At 43.8% G+C, this 16,412-nt stretch overlaps 1 protein-coding gene and 1 long non-coding RNA gene across 4 annotated transcripts in view; one reads left to right on the top strand and one right to left on the bottom strand.

Moving 5' to 3' along the window:
* Nucleotides 1–16,412, bottom strand: part of KIF26B (kinesin family member 26B) — a 419,829-nt gene that overhangs the window by 270,378 nt on the left and 133,039 nt on the right. The window contains exon 1 of one of the 3 annotated variants that reach the window (XM_072948625.1): nt 1,333–1,417. The exons of 1 other annotated variant lie outside the window; for it this stretch is intronic. The gene's annotated coding sequence lies outside the window, so the exon portion shown is untranslated. Of the gene's footprint in view, nt 1–556; nt 1,021–1,332; nt 1,418–16,412 lie in introns of those variants that run through there. One more of the 3 variants, XM_072948626.1, reaches the window with a different exon arrangement.
* Nucleotides 1,579–15,836, top strand: LOC140688619 (uncharacterized). Its single transcript, XR_012063318.1, has 2 exons — nt 1,579–1,748; nt 14,433–15,836. It is a non-coding gene; the product is annotated as an uncharacterized lncRNA (long non-coding RNA).

Here is a 16,412-nt window from a genome sequence, read left to right as displayed (position 1 = left end):
CAGTGGTTTTTAGCTGTCAAACTATTTTCCTGTTACACTGTCTGCTCCTTATGAGGAAATAATTCTTCCCATCTTTAATTCCCCCAAGTCTAGAATAGTGTCTACTTCATAGTAAGGGCTCAAAAAATATTTGTGAAATAAATAAGTGGAAAGAATTCAACCAAGGCTAAAACACTCAATAACAAAGTTGGTCTTGATCCATCTGTCATTTATTTTGTCTAAGTGAGCTAGTCGCCTATTATCCAACTGTCATGAAATAAATTCCTTCAAATCTAAGCTTAATATAGTTTTCCAACTCTATTTGTTCTGGCTGGCTAAAGAGCCTAATGTGGGTCAACCATAATCTGGATATCCCCCTTTTACCTGACTCTTCCTTAAAATGTTAGGCTAGATTCTCTGCTCTCTCACCTCAATATACATGGGACTCCTTCTCCTAAGTTCCCAAGAAAATAATGTTTCTATGCAAAGAATTTTTTTTCAGCCATCCAGGCCAGCTCATCAGCAGGAAAGCAAGAGAAATCTACCTAAAGGAAAACTCCACATCAATACTACACACCTGGTCCAGCAGGGTTCAACCCCCAGCAAGCAGGAAGCACACTTATTTTCCACGAGCTGGCAGTGGGCTTTAAACACGTGAGGCAGGGCCGCTAACGAGCGCAGTAAAGTCCGTGGAACCAGAGCAAGAAAACAAGAACTACCGCCCAGGCAAACCAAGACGCTGAGTGGTGTTCCACACTACTTCTGTCTCATTCCATTCTCTGGGGGATACGGTGCTCAGCCATCAATGCCCATGCCCCTTTTGAGGACAGGATTCTCCCCCCATGTTATTTTAGCAAAGAGTGCATAGGGTGCATTCCTGTAAAGCCTCTGGGTCTGTGAGGAAGGCAGCAACCGGAGTCAGTGTCCAGCGTGTGTCGTACAAAGTCCCGCTTATGTTTGTTCCTGGCTTATCATTCTAGGGTCCTCTGGTGACCAGCTCCACACTATTTCAGCTGTTCTTCAAAGCGGTTTCTTTTCACCTTGTTTCTAAACTGTCTTCATCCATAAATGCTCTCCCGTGAGGCCCAGATGGGTGGCTAGAACTCTGAGAATGCAGTATTTGGTACCCCACCGCGGGCGCTTTCCCAGAAGATCAAGGAAACTCGCCCTCGCACCCCTTGTGATCCCTCCACTGGAGGCCCGCCCCGCCCCGCCTCCTGCCACTTTTCCCACGGTGTCCTTTCTTCCCCGAGAACCTCAGCGTTCTTCCCTAAAGGCCCGTGCCAAAATGAGTGATTCTGTTTTGAATGGAAACAGCAAAATCAGAAGTTTGCAAAACAACAGAGAACAAACCTCAGGTGAATCTGACCCAATAATACAAATACTCTCATTCAGGGTTAATTCGGCTCTTTGGATTCAAATGCCTCTCAAAAGACGCGTGTAGGGAAAATGGAGTCACTCAGCCTCCCACGCCGGACATCCGGTGCCCAGTGACTCAGCGGTACTATCCCGCATGCGCAGTACCCACGTAGTGTTATATAAGCATGCCTTGCACCACGCAAGCGCACTAGCGCCCATCATAGTTGGCTGGATGCCGGCTTTGTCTGCCTTGACACCTAAGGCAGACAGGACTGTCCACTGCTTGACCGCCGCCGTGGACGCCTGTGTGCTCCTCCGCAGTAAGGGCACAGCAGAGACACCTAGGGCTCCGGGAGTGTTCTGCTGTCTGCCTTATCGTGAGTGAACCTGCCAGGCCTTGAGCGCCTACAGTAAGTACAAAGTGGGTTTTTTGGTTGTTTTTTTTTTAACCTTGGTAATTTCAGAAGAAGAAAAACAAATTTTATTTAGCCATTGGCAGGAAGGAGACTTTAAACATCTGAAATCTAAGGAAACCCCCAAAATGCCAACCAGTGGGCATAACTTCGTCGTCAAGAAGATTTGGTTCCTCCACGCTCATCAGCCCCTGACCTGACACATCACTTTTCACACATGCTCGATGGTACAAGCAAGATCAAGGGGACGGAAAGGGTAGGGGAACCCAGAGTCTATCTCATGTGAGCCTCTGCTCACTCAGCTGCAGTGGTGAACCCACCCAGAGGGAAATGACTGATGGATAAACATTAGCATCCTTTGCTCCTGTGGTTCATAGTTCCCAGACCCACAGACAAGACCTGTGGCTACCTTGGAGGGAAGCCAGAGAACAAATCAGACTGTGTGACAAGCAATGACATCCCACCACTCTCTGCAGGGAAAAGGGACCACCCACACGGGCCGCCATTCTTGCTGACACACTGCAAACTCAAGATTAAGTCCCCGAGCGCTTCACTCCATTTGGCAAAGAGGACACAGCAGGGCTCATTCTCCAGTTATTGACAGGGATAAAGGCATTAAAGGGGACCGAGTTCATTATAATTAAGAGTTTGCTCCAGGTGAGACCTGAGATAGCCACAACCACCACCTCCAGAGACAGCAGCTCGGCCAGGCCCTGGAATCACAGGTGGCCCACAGACCTACTCCATGAACGCGAAACTTCCTCCTGGTCTCATCCAAACCCCAGCTTTTCATCATCCTTTCATCGTTATTGGTCATGAGCACTGATCTAGTGTGTAAAAAAAAAAAAATGAATGTAAAGGATGCTGGGTAACGAGTTCAGAGAGACAAAAAAAAAAAAAAAAAAGCCAAAGGAGGAAATGTTAAATGTCAGACCAGAGTTGTTCTACGTAAGAAACCACATTAACCTGAAACGCAGTGACTGTGCCCAGCCCAAGCAGTCCTGCCTTGGGTTACAGTAGAGAGGTGCGGGCCCATTAGAGACGCATGTGCACTTCAGTTCGAATGACTGTATTCAGCATGGGAGGCTGTTGGGAGCACCAGGTGCAATTAGTAGGGCTGCTTGCTGCAACATGTGCTGAAGTGTTGCAGGCAATAAAACTTAACTGCTTCCAAAGAAAGGGGAGATTTTTGACTTGGAACTTATGATTAAAAGAAGTTCATAAATTATGCAAAAGAACAGTTGAGGTATTTCTCAGCATGACCACAGAAACTTTTATGTCTGTGTCTCTCATCTTTTCCAACTAGATGGCATGGACAGTGTTTCCTGATCTCTTGAAAATGTCTGGTTAAGAGTATGGGAGGTTTGAGTCCTGGTTCCATCACTTTGCAGCTGTGTGACTGGGAACCATTTTTAAAAACCTATCCAAGCTTCAGTCTCCTTCAGTGCAGAAATGGGAATTGATAATAGTCCCTATATTACTGAGGTATGTAAGGATTTTATGTGCAACATGTTTAGCACAGTCCTGGTCCTTGATAAATGCTTGGTAATGGTGGTAACAGTTATCACTGTGACACTTCTCAGTAGCCAGCGCAGTACCATGTTTGTATCCGTTCCGGAGGTCAGATGGTGGTAAGGATGACAGCAATGGTGACAATGATGATCTGGGGCTTACTTATATCCAGGAGGATTTAGCAAGCACTTCTGGAATTAAGAAGGGTGGGGATCGTAAAGAAGAGAACTTATCTCCAGTTAACCACCTCTTACATGAGAGGAAGTCAGGTCCTCTCAAAAGAAACCATAATAAGAGAAGGTCCTCTGAATTCCCGTGCTGATATCCCTAAGTGTGGACTGGATGGTCCCTAGACTTCTCTGTGTTAAGAGGTAAAATAATCCAAGTCCTTCATTTCCATGGTCCTGAGAATATGATGCCTCTTGACTGAAAAGACTTCCTCATTCCTCTGTCAGGAGTGGGTAATACTCTGAAGGGGATACTGGATGTTCCATCAGAATCACAGAGCCACCAACTGACCAGTGTCTCTTTGGAACTGCCAGACGCCACCCAGGAGATGGAGAAAGATGATTCCACATTAACAAAACTATCTTCAAATCTGAAAATCTTGCTCTCCAGTCTACCCCACCGCCCTTGCCGGGGGGGGGGGGGGCGGGAATAGGATTCATTCACAAATAGACTAAGAGCTTAGGACAGGAGAACAGACCCATAACACCTCATTAAAGCATTTTCCTTAACTTTCAAGTTCATGTTCCACAAGACACAAAAATAAAGTGCCAGACTTTACAGATATGAAGCAGTCATCAAGATTCTGGTATGACACACTAAAATTTTACCTTTCAATTATCAAAGCCTATCTAGATGTATTTTTAATGTGCAGGCCATAATGTACCATCAGGCGGCAAATGAGTTTATCTTCAATCTGTAAGTAGTCATATTAGTATGAGGTTATTAAGGAATCTCTTAATTATCTAATTGTGAAATTGCCTAATGTTTCTTTCTTCTTTAATTGATTTTTGTCTGCGTGAAATATTCCAGAAATGGATTTGGCTATGTTTCCTTGGACTTACAACCAAAAAGTACCTAAAATTTGATGTTGTTGCTGTTGACTTTAAAAGATGAAATTTTAGCAGATAAACTCGGTTTTTACCATAAATGACAACAAACTTTAACACTTCTGTGAGTTCCCCTGTGACCTAACCCTTGTGACCCAGTGTTTTGGACCCCATGTGATTTGCTTCCGGCTGTCTTGTCAGACATCTCTCTCCAGGTTCCTAGTGTGACCCTGCAGGACAGACAAGGTGGGCTTCCCTCTGTCCCATAGAAGGCCCTGCATTTTCCTGCCTCTGTGTCTTCACTTATGTGCCTGCCCTGATGAAAACTCCCACCCTGCCTCATAAACCACAAGAAAACTTTTGGGGGTAATGCCACCTCTGTGGCAATGATTTCATGGGTGTACATATATAAATGACCAAACATATCAAATTGTACACTTCAGATGCATACTGTTTACTAAAAGTCCATCATATACTCATATACCCACCCCCCAAAATAATCCTGTCTATCCATCGTAAGGCCCGAGTTGTCCATGAGGTCTGACTCTCAGAAGGCACTTCCATTGCACTTCTCTGGTCCAAATGATTCACATCGCTTAGCAAACACTTCCTTGTTGGTTAGAGTTGTACCTGCTCTATCTGCACAATCGTGGTGAATTCCTAGGGGGCAGAAACCATGCCGTAATTTTAACAGTAATGATAACTTCTACTTTTGCCCCCCCGGAGTCTAAGACAGCAGCCAGGGTGATCCTTTTAAGCCTTAAATCTGCTCCTGGCATTCCTTGGCTAAAAAGCCACCCAGGGCCCCCACCTGACTGCCCTCAGAGTCAAATCAAAGTCTCTGCACTGGTCCCTGCAGCATCTGGCCTCCTGCTCCCTCTCTGCTCAGCTCCCTGACTCACTCTGCTGCAGCCGCAAGAGCCCTCTTGCTGTTCCTTGATCACACCATGAATGTTCACTCCTGCCTCAGTGACTCTGTTCTTCCTCTTTCTTCTGCATGGAAAATGTGCCCCTTTACGTATGTGCCTGACTGTCTCTTACCACCTTCAAGGCATTCAAATATCACCTTGTGAATGAGGCCTCCCTGACCACCAATTACAACTGCAAACCATCCCCTGCATTCCCTAGCCCCCTCGTCTGCTTTATTTCCCTCTACAGCATTGTCATCTTCCAACACAATAAATAGTTATCGAGTCTCTTTAGTCTGTCTCCCCTGCAAAATATCAACTGGATGAGACCAGGGACTTTTGTCTATGTTATTCATTGCTGACTCCCTAATGCCTAGAATGATGCCTGAAGTACAGGAGGCACTCAGGAAGTGTTTGTTGAATGAGTGAGTGAGTGAGCCAGTGAATCTGTTCTCAGTGTAAGGGGTTCTCAGATCTGTTAGCTTCAACTTTCTTATGAATTCTTATCACCTTTTGCTTTGTACTCAAGTTTTTTTTTTTTTTCTTATTCTTTTTCATGCTAGATCTTAGTGTCCTCAGAGGACTGGGAGAGCTTGGCTGTTCTGACATCTTTCTAGGGCCTTGTTCCTTGTTCTTTGTTCCCCTGCAGCAGAATCACTTGGGATACTCAAACCAAGGCAGATCCTGGGCCCCTTCCCAGATCCTCTAGATTAGAATCTCTGGGGAGTGGAGCTCTGGACACATCTTCACAAGCATCACAGGAGAAATTCGGTGGTGCAGTGTCCCAGAGGGAGAGACAGGGAAGGGAAGCAGAGATGGGGAAGGGAGAAGGCAGAAGTGCCCCTCCCTTTCAAGTATCTCCTCCTCCCTGCGGCTTTCAGAGAGCAGCTGGTCTCCCGCAGAGCTCTCCATGCCACCCACTGTATCACATCTCCTGAAAACCTCAGTGCTGGGGACTGCTGCTTTTTCTAGACAGTAATTCAAGACAATGATAAATGGCTCTTGGGACTTACCCCAGAACCTACAGGTATAAGCAAAAGTCTTTGCACCAAATTCTTTCCCTAATCCATTGGTTCTCAACCTCTGGTGATTTTAACCCCTACGAGACATTTGGAAATACTTTGAGACATTTTTTGTCCTCACAACTGGGAGGGGGCTGCTGACATCTAGTGGGTAGAGGTTAAGGATGCTGCTAAATATCTTACAGTGCACGGGAAAAAATCCCACAGCAGAGAGGTACCAAGATGGTGGAGTGGAGAGACTCACAGCTCACCCTCTCCCACAAATACATCAAGAATTACATCTACAGACCCATTGAATCACACAGAACACCTGCTGAACTCTGGCGGAGTGTCTCTCGCTTCAAAATACGGGAGGATTCCTTACAAAATCCAATAAACAACAAGTTCACCCTGTATAGCACAGGGAACTATATTCAATATCTTGTACTAACCTATGGTGAAAAAAATATGAAAATGAATATATGTATGTTCATGTATGACTGAAGCATTATGCTGTACACCAGGAATTGACACAACATTGTAACCTGACTATACTTCAATAAAATATATTAAAAACAACAACAACAAAAACTCCCATGACAAAGAATGATCCAGTCCCAAACGCAGGCTGTGCTGAGGCTGCCACCGTGGCCTGAGCCCTCTCCCCGATTCCTTCTCATGTGCTCTGCTGGGAATCTCTGTGCAGGACAAGATGCTGATCCGGGCTCTTATCTACCTCAGCCTCACTTAAGTGTGGAGACACTAAGCTCTAAAAAGCACAATCTCTGTGTTGACTCTTCAGTGGGGCTGGTAAGGGGCCGGGTACAGTGGGTGTGGGTGAGGATGCCAAGGGCGGCCACCAACCCCTGACCTCGACATGGTGGAGTTCAGATCCCCGGCCGCGGCCCCCAGCCTCCAGCCTCTCTTCCATCTGGACCGCATGCCACTGCCCTTCCTGGTGACACAGGCACTGCTGACAGTGCCACTCACTGTTTTCAAGAGTTGGGTGGAAAAGGCTGACATGAGACTCAAGGTCCCGACCACACAAAACCGTGAATCTGGTTGGTGTTTCTGTGGCCGCAGCGGGGTCTGTCACCCACAGCTCCGCCTCCTGCCTTGGGTTTGAGAGGGCCACAGCTGAGGTTGTTATGACTACGGAATTGTTTCCAGCCTCTAGCCAGATTTCACAAACTGGGGACTTTGCAGTTTCCCTCTTGGAGAAGGAAAACCAGTGCCATGATAAGAAAAAGTCATCCCTAAGTTGTAATTTGATGCAATTATAAAGAAGTCGAGAGATTTCTTTGTTCCTGCAAAACCCACATTTATGGAGCACAGACTACGTGCCGGGTTCCATGCTGGTTAGGCGTGGTGAGGGAAGTCACAAAGGCTTTGGCCGTAAGTGCCCCGGCTGGAGGAGATTCCTAGAAGATGAGGACCTGACCGGACATTTCTGTTTCCACTCATAATACATTCAGGATGATGTAACACACCCTTAGCAGAGGAAGTCCTGGAAACATCTGACAGATCAACAACTTCCAAGGCCTAGTTATAAGATCTGGGCTTAGAGGCCCAGAACTTAACCATCCATCATTAGACATTTGTTTGCTTATTTGGGGGTGGGATTGATGAATCACAGAATAGTCAGCAATACCTCTTAGCCGTCTTTCTTCCATAATGATCTTTAGTGAAAAGGCCCGAACTGAAAAGTCACTGAGATGAGCAAATTCACGGAAAAAGCTCTGAATGTGACGGGATGGAGGGCTGGGGGTGCAGGAGAGGCAGGAAGCCTTTATCCAGCCTATCTGCCAGCTTCTGTTAATAACAATCATTCCCGAGAAGCCAGTTACTGTAAATTACTTACAAACCCACGAGCCAGGATGCATCATTCTGATTCCCACCTCCTTAATCCTGACCAGGGGTTACCGCAGGGCAGGCGAGGATCTCCAGGCACGCCCCTGGGCCCGCACCATGACTTGGCATCCTTGTTAGTGTGTCCACCCCTCCCAACCCCACCTCCCCCACCAGAAGCTGAACCTCTTTCAGAGCTACAATCTTAACTGGCTTCTCCGAGGACCCTTGTGGCAGGGAGAGCTGACGGAGCAGCTTGATGATCCGGGCAAAAGCTGAAGCTGTCTGTTTGGAATGACCCCCTTCTAGATGCTCTATTCTAGACTCAACCACAACGAGCCCAAGTAAGCACTGGAAAGACAGCGAGTGAGTGGACCAGGATGGCCCTCTCTGCTGCCTCTAGCCCTTCCAGCACATGGGAGCCTAGAATTGGACACAGCACAGTTGTACTTATCTGCTATACTGTTAAACTATTTATTTATCTTCATATTTTTAAAGGGGGCTTTTTGAGTAACAGGCTCTACAGAAGACAGATGTGAATCAGTCGATTCATATACCTTGTATATCTAGGTAAACTAATCGTGCAAGAAACTTAATAGCAACTATCCCACCAAAATCTCTGACACGTCACTCTTATGAAGAACTTGAAGAGCCTCAAGGGGAAAGAGCAATGCATTTAGGAAATGGGTTCACACTGCCTGTTTCCCCCACCACACACAAGCACATGCACACACACACATGCACACACACACACAAATATACATCGTTAACTCATGTTCTTGGATTGGAATAATTAAAATGGCCATACTACTCAAAGCAATCTATAGACTTAATGCCACCCCTATCAAATTCCCAGGACATTTGTTTACAGAGCTAGAACAATTAATCCTAAAATTTGTATGGAATTACAAAAGACCCAGAATTGCCAAAGCAATACTGAAGAAAAGGAATGAAGCTGGAGGTATAACCCTCCCAGATAATACTGCAGAGCTACAGTAATCAAAACAGTGTGGTATTGGCACCAAAACAGACATATGGATCAATGGATCAGAATAGAGAGCCCAGAAATAAACCCACACACTTACAGTCAATTAATCTTCAACAAAGGAGGCAAGAATATACAATGGAGAAAAAACAAATTCTTTGATGAGTAGTGTTGGGAAAGCTGGACAGCCGCATATCAATCAATGAAGTTAGATCACTTCCTCACACAATACACAAAAATAAATTCAAAATGGCTTAAAGATTTAAATATAAGGCAAAACACGATAAAACTCCTAGAAGAAAATATAGGCAAAACATTCTGTGATATAAATCATAGCAATATTCTCCTATGGCAGTCTACCCAGACAATAGAAATAAAAGCAAAAATAAAAAATAGGACCTAATAATACTTACAAGCTTTTGCACAGCAAAGGAAACCATAAGGAAAACAAAAAGACAACTTATGGAATAGGAGAAAATATCTGCCTATGATGGGACTGACAAGGGCTTAAATTCCAGAATATACAAACAGCTCACACAACTTAATAACAAAAAAACAAACAACCCAATCCAGAAATTAGCAGAAGACTTAAACAAGCAGTTCTCCAGTGAAGACATACAACTGGCCAATAGGCACAAGAAAAAAATGCTCAATATCACTAATTATCAGAAAAAGGCAAATCAAACTACAATGAGGTATCACCCCACATCAGTCAGAATGGCCATCATTGAAAGTCCACAAATGACAAGTGCTGGAGGGATTGTGGAGAAAAGGGAACCCTCCCACATTGTTGATGGGAATGTCATTTGGTGCGGCCATTGTGGAAAACAGTATGGAGATATCCCAAAAACTAAAAATAGACTTACCATATGATCTGGCAATCCCACTCCTGGGCATATATACTGAGGGAACTCTAATTTGAAAAGATATATATACCCCAATGTTCATAGCAGCACTGTTTACAATAGCCAAGACATGGAAACAATCTAAATGTCCATCAGTAGATGACTGGATAAAGAAGTTATGGTAAATTTATACAATGGAATACTACTTGGCCACAAAAAAGATTAAAATAATGCCATTTGCAGCAACATGAATGGACATGGAGATGGTCATTCTAAGTGAAGTTAAGCCAGAAAAAGAAAAATACCCTATGTATCATATGTAGAATCTTAAAAAAAAAAACAAATGAATTTATTTACAAAACAGAGACAGACTCACAGACTTAGAAAACAAACTCATGGTTACCAGAGGGGAAAGTGGGAAGAAAGGGATAAACTGGGAGATTGAGATTTGCAAATACTAACTACTATATATAAAATAGATAAACAAGTTTATACTGGATAGCAGAGGGAACTATATTCAATGTCTTATAGTAAACTATAATGAAAAAAAATATGAAAAGGAATATATGTGTGTATATGAATGATTGAAACATTATGCTGTACACCAGAAATGGACACATGATAAACTGTATTTCAATCATACACACACACACACACACACACACACACACACACACACTTCTTCTTGGAGGAATCTAGTAAGATGACTCTGACGGTGGGGTTCAGGGGAAGCAGCACAGATAAAATAGGCTCAGGAATTGAAATTTCTAAAAGTGGGATGGAAACTCATCCTCTTCCTTCGCCTGCCTCTACTTGGTGGTCTCCTCAGGATCAAGTCCACCAACCCGGACAGCATCAGGCCAGCTGTCTTCACAGCTGCTGGTTGAATCAGACTATAGCCTTTGGTGAAATGTGAAGAGCAATTATTTATGCTGAAAAAAAAAAACTCTCAACATTTCTTTCTAATACCAACTACATGGTCAAGAGGCTACCCACACAATTTTTAAAAAAATTGTTCTAAGACAACCCTCAGGAAGTATGATTCTACAAATGTGTTTCAGGTGCGATTCCCAACTGATTTTTTTTTTTGCAAAAGTTTGTTCTCAAAGGACTACATAATTGTGTTCCTTAAGCTTCAAATATAGGTACATTCAATATTAACTCCACTGTGTTTGGGAGCTGAAAATAAAGCCCATCTGTGGATGGTGGTTTGATTAATACCAGATCTTTCCACATTATTATTTACAAGCGGAGTTTTAGTTGCTTTTTCTACAAATGCTATAACCTGATTTATTGTTAACTAAACCTGGCCATATTTCTTAGAATCTAATTCATTAAGCCGATACTATTGAGGCATTATTAAAAACCTTTAAACCCTAAGCAGTTAATATCAGGGTGAGTTTTTTTGGGGGGGAGGGTTATTATCTAGTAAATAATTCAACATTAATGAGTACTGTGTATTTCAAAGGTTTCAGGAAGTAGTAAAATGGGATTATTGAAGTTTCTCTCTTAAAAATACTGTGGCCCTTTAGCAAAACCATAACCTGTTAATGTTGCTATTTAAACTATTCCTGGCTATTGCCGTCAACTGAAAACACGCTGTAAAACCTTCTGGAATCTTTTATTACCACCTCAGGTGCATTTATAAATGTCATAAAACTGAAGGGAAGAGGAAGGAAGACTCACTTATTCATTTATTATTTTAGTCACTCTGTAAATGTGAATCAACTTATAATTTTAAAAATTTACTTTAAAAAAATTGAAGACAGAGTTCTAAAAAGCAGATCTGTCTATGCATTTCCTGTGGTAATTTCATTCATTCACTCAATAGCTCTTTATTAAGTACCTATTATGTACCCTGCATTGGCGACAGAGCAGGGAACAAAGCTCTGCAGAGCTCTATCACCTGGAGAAAAATGCATAGATGAGCAAATACCTGATACGTCCCATGGTGACCCTCGGAGAACAATAAAGCAGGACAGGTGAAAATGGGCATCTGGGGTTCGAGTAAGGGGCTGCTCTTTTTCACAGGATGAACAGGGATGGCCTCTCTTGAACTTGAAAGAATCAAGGTTGTGAGCCCCAGCAGGCATCTCGGGAAAGCATCCCAGGCAGAGGACAGGTACACACTCGAAGGCCCCCAGGTGGGAGCACAGTTAGCAAACTAGGAACAGCACAGAGGCAAGCGTGGCTGGAGCAGGTGAGTGAGGAGGAGAATGGTTGAAAATGAGGTCAGGGAGGATATCAAGTCCAGAGTTCAGGAGTGAGGCCCGGGCTAGACACAGCATTTCAGAGGCCCTGGAGAGGCCACATAGGGAGTGAGAGCAGATGGAGAAAAGCTGTGATGACTGAGCTCTCCCAGATCTGTTTAGGGGAGATAAGAAGGAACCAGCAAACATTACTGAGAGGAACAGATAAAGAAGAAAGCAGAGAGTGATGTTCAGAAAACAAGGTGAAACAAGTATTTCAAGAAGGAAAGAAGGATCAAATGGCCAACACTACAGGAAGGTCAAGTAAAATGAGGGCTGAAAATTCATCACTGTATACTATGTATGGTGTAGAGGATAAACTCTTTAATTTGTTTCTCAGTTTCCTCATCTGTGTAATGGGGATAATAGCAGCACCCACCTTACAAGCTATACAAGCTATTATTTGTAAAATACTCACAACAGTGTCTGGCAAATAGTAGGTGGTCAACAAGTCCTTGTTGAATGAATGAATGTAGCCAAATGATCATATCACGATGAGTGTCTATCCATCTGTCATTTTTATCTCTGATGACCTTCCCAAGAGCTTTTGATTGAGTGATGGCAACTAAAGGCTGAATGGAGTGAACTCAAGAAAGCAGAGTACAAACAAGTCTTTTTTAAAAACTAAGTGGTTGCAAAGGGAATCAAAGACATGGGACAGGAGTTAGTAGGGGCTAGGAGGTCAAGAGAGCTCTTAACTTTCTTTTAAGTTGGGAGCTATTACAGCATTTTATATTCTAAAAGGTATGATCCAATAGAGATGGAAGAAATGATATAGAAAGAAGAGGAAACTGCTGGAGGGTGTCTCTGAGCAAGTCACCAGGGTGGCTAGGTGGCAAGTCACCTAGGGGACCAGGGGATGACTGGCTTTAGAAGGAGACATGCCATTCATCCATAGTCTCAGACGAGAAGGTAGCCAAGAGGGGCAGACGGTGGAGCTTGGGGAAATGCAGCTGACTGAGAAGACAGAGGAGGAGGAGACTGTAAAATAATCGACTAGGAGAACAGAGAGTGGACAGACTGCCAGCCAGGGCCGAGAACTGCCTGAGGTTAGTGGTCAGACATTGAACACATTCACTGCGATTTTCTGTTTTATTCTACCCAGGTTCAGTGGGGCAAATACGTGGGCAGAGTAGATGGAGAACAGGATTTTACCAAGGCTGCAGTTTTGTAAGGAGAGTGGGGTGAGGAGAGAGACGGGGGGGGGGGAGGAAGGAGGGAACGGAGTCAGCAGGGGAGAGGGAGGGCTGGGAGGGGAGAAGGAGGAGCACAGTGGTTCTGATTAAAGCAAGGCAGGGCCAGCACCCCACCTGTACCCCAAGAAAGCCTGGAGATTCCACCTAGGAAACCCTTGCCCTTCTCTGGATGTGTAGAAAGCATTCTGGAGTTCTGTTTAACACTTACCTTCAGCAGCTGTGACAGCAGAACAAAGGTTTTCTTGTTTGTTCTCTGGCTTTTACCTCGTAAATTAAAACCACACCTCTGCCAATTCCACTCCTTTACAGGTGGAACGTTGCAATTTCATGAATTATAAGTCAATATCTCATGCCCAAATACATCTACTTCGCTTGAGACTTTGTCATAAACGTCAAGCATTGACAAGAATAATACACTGGATCTTGTGGTGACCGTGAATGAGGTCCTTATCAATGAGGAGCAAAGCATTTGTGCTTAATGTCAGTTCCACAGATGACTTCTCTCCCACCTCTAACCTACTGTTAAAAGCAAAAAACAAACCAACTCCACACACACAAAAAAAAACCCCTGAAGTTTAAGAATTTTGTGAAAATTATATATTCATATTCGCATGAGTTTTCATCATGCTGATTTGGACAAAGACCTTAATGTATACAGGATATTAATTATCCTGGCAGAGCAGAGGCTAATGGAGATTCTCATGAATACATATATGACAGCAGAAAAAAATAGATTTTCTGAAACTTCCTAAATATTAACAATTTTTATACAATAAAGTCACTGGCCAGCTCCAATCTTAAATCTCAAATGATCCCCATATATGAAAAGTATTAACTATTCCAACAATTCATACCCAGGCAACTAATATACTAAAGATATCAAAGGAATTTATTTTCCAAATTCAGCCATAAGCAAAGTGATCATGAAGGCAGATACCTGGAATACATATTTATGGTTATTTCTTTCCAAAATAAACATAAATCTAAACTCAATCTCTGACTCTTCTTCTCCAGATCCTACTTTAATTTGATGTCTCCTCTCTCTCCGTCTCCTTTTTCTCTTCCCAACTCCTCATACACAGGTCTCATTCAGCTGGGCCGCTGCCTCCCAGGGTGCTGGAGCACCGAGTTCTAATCCTGGTAAACTGGCCTGGATTACTGAACAATTGTGCAATGGCCCCTTCAGCCCTTTGGGAAAACAGGGAAAAACAAAATAAAACAAAACAGTATCAACTTCAGAAGAAAGAAAGAAACAAAAATAACTAAAGACAACAGAGGAGCTGCTGTGGGCAAGAGACCTATTCTTCCGTCTCTACTCCCTCCCCTGGCTTGAATCCACATCATCAGTTTTCTCAATTAAATGACAACTTATTTTTTGAAAAAGCAATTTTATATGAAAACACTGAAGACGACTGTCTCTGCACTTTTCTGGGCTCCTGGACATAGAAATTTATCTGAATGACTCTAATGCCTTCACCTCTTTTGAATTTCTTCATCTTGCAGTGCTTACTGGTTGTGATATAAAAACCCAGTGAAGGCAAGAAGCTATTTACTCAGTCAAATATGAACAATCTTAAACAGCCAGGACTACTAACGCACACACAATCCGTACGCCACCCATCAAAGGCTCAGAGGCCATCAAATGCATTCTCCCAAAACACAACGAGGTTTGGGGACAACACCTGGGGTGGGCTCCAAAGCATGTGTTCTTATTCATCATTTAGAAGGAGGAAGCAGAGGATTACTTTCCAACTCATTTTGTAGTCTGAGAATTTGAAAATCGAGAATGGAAGTGAAAAGAAAATCTACATTTGGGTAGTAAAACATCCTTTTAACCCTAGAGGGAGATGGTGCCAATGATGTGAAGTGATGGGAGGTCCAGGAGCTTGTGCACCACACACCTGTGCTGTCTCCCCGCAGCCAGTGGCGCATCAATCAGCGAGGAAGTGAGACAGCCGTAATTTGGATGCTTTTAAAAAGAGAGAGGAACTTTCCAATGTGGAGAATGTAGCTTGCTATGTTGACGCAAGTTTATGAACTAGTCCATGTCTCCGTGATTTTCTCTAGGTCCCTGAAGATCTTGCCTTCTCGGGAGCCCTCAGTTTTTCCAGCACGAGCTCCTGAGAACAATCTGGAGAAAACTTCACTTTGTATTTCGGGGTCTCTAACATTACAGACACAGCGCTGCAGCTTCCCTAAGAGGACGTCCCCTTGACTCGGGACATTGAATGACTCTGCGTGTATATACCCTGTGTATTCTCAGCCAAAAGAACTATGAGGCCAACTGAGGAGCTAGAATTGGAGAAGGAGAATGGATTCTAATTGTAAGAATGAAAAAAATAAAGAAATGAGGTTCAGTCAACTCATCCTGCCAATTCCATCGCCTATACATGTCTCAAATTCACTTTCCGTATCCACTGCTGTCGTGGACGCCACCCCATCATCTCCCACCTGGGTGACTCAATAAATCTCCCTGTTCTACTCCAGCCTCCTCCTGATCATTCAACACACAGCAATTAGAATGTTTGCTTGTTTTTTGTTTTTTGTCAGGTTTTTTTGAACTTCAGGAATTTCCACAGCTTAGTCCAAAATCCTCCCTTTGCCGGCAAGGCTGTCTGTGATGCAGCTCCTACCTCTCTCTCTCCTCCTTCTCTTGCCATATTTACCCCTCAGACGTTGGCTAAAAAATATTACACCCTCAGAGATGCTTCCCTGCCTGCAGACAAAGTCTGGCCCCGCGTTGCACCTTCCTATCACAAGACCCTGTACATTTCCTTCGGTGCATGATCACAGCTGTGACTACATAATTAATGGGGCAGTTAGTCACTTGAATGTCTCTTCTCTTCATTGGAATATAAACTTCATGAGAGTAGGATCCTGTCTATCTCCCTCTGTATTCTCAGGGTCTAGTGGTTGGTACCTTACAGTAGCAGGATCGCAGCAAGTACTTCTGAGCAGATGAGTGAACAAATGACCAGTCTCTCTGCACAGGGCATTCAGGATGGAGTTAGGGAGGGGGCTAGAGAAAGGCAAGGCAGCCCGCCCACCCCCCGACACAGACT

This window comes from Vicugna pacos, chromosome 23 (genome assembly GCF_048564905.1).
Source record: "Vicugna pacos chromosome 23, VicPac4, whole genome shotgun sequence".
Taxonomy (NCBI): Eukaryota; Metazoa; Chordata; class Mammalia; order Artiodactyla; family Camelidae; genus Vicugna; species Vicugna pacos.
This window is presented reverse-complemented; position numbering and strand designations above follow the sequence as displayed.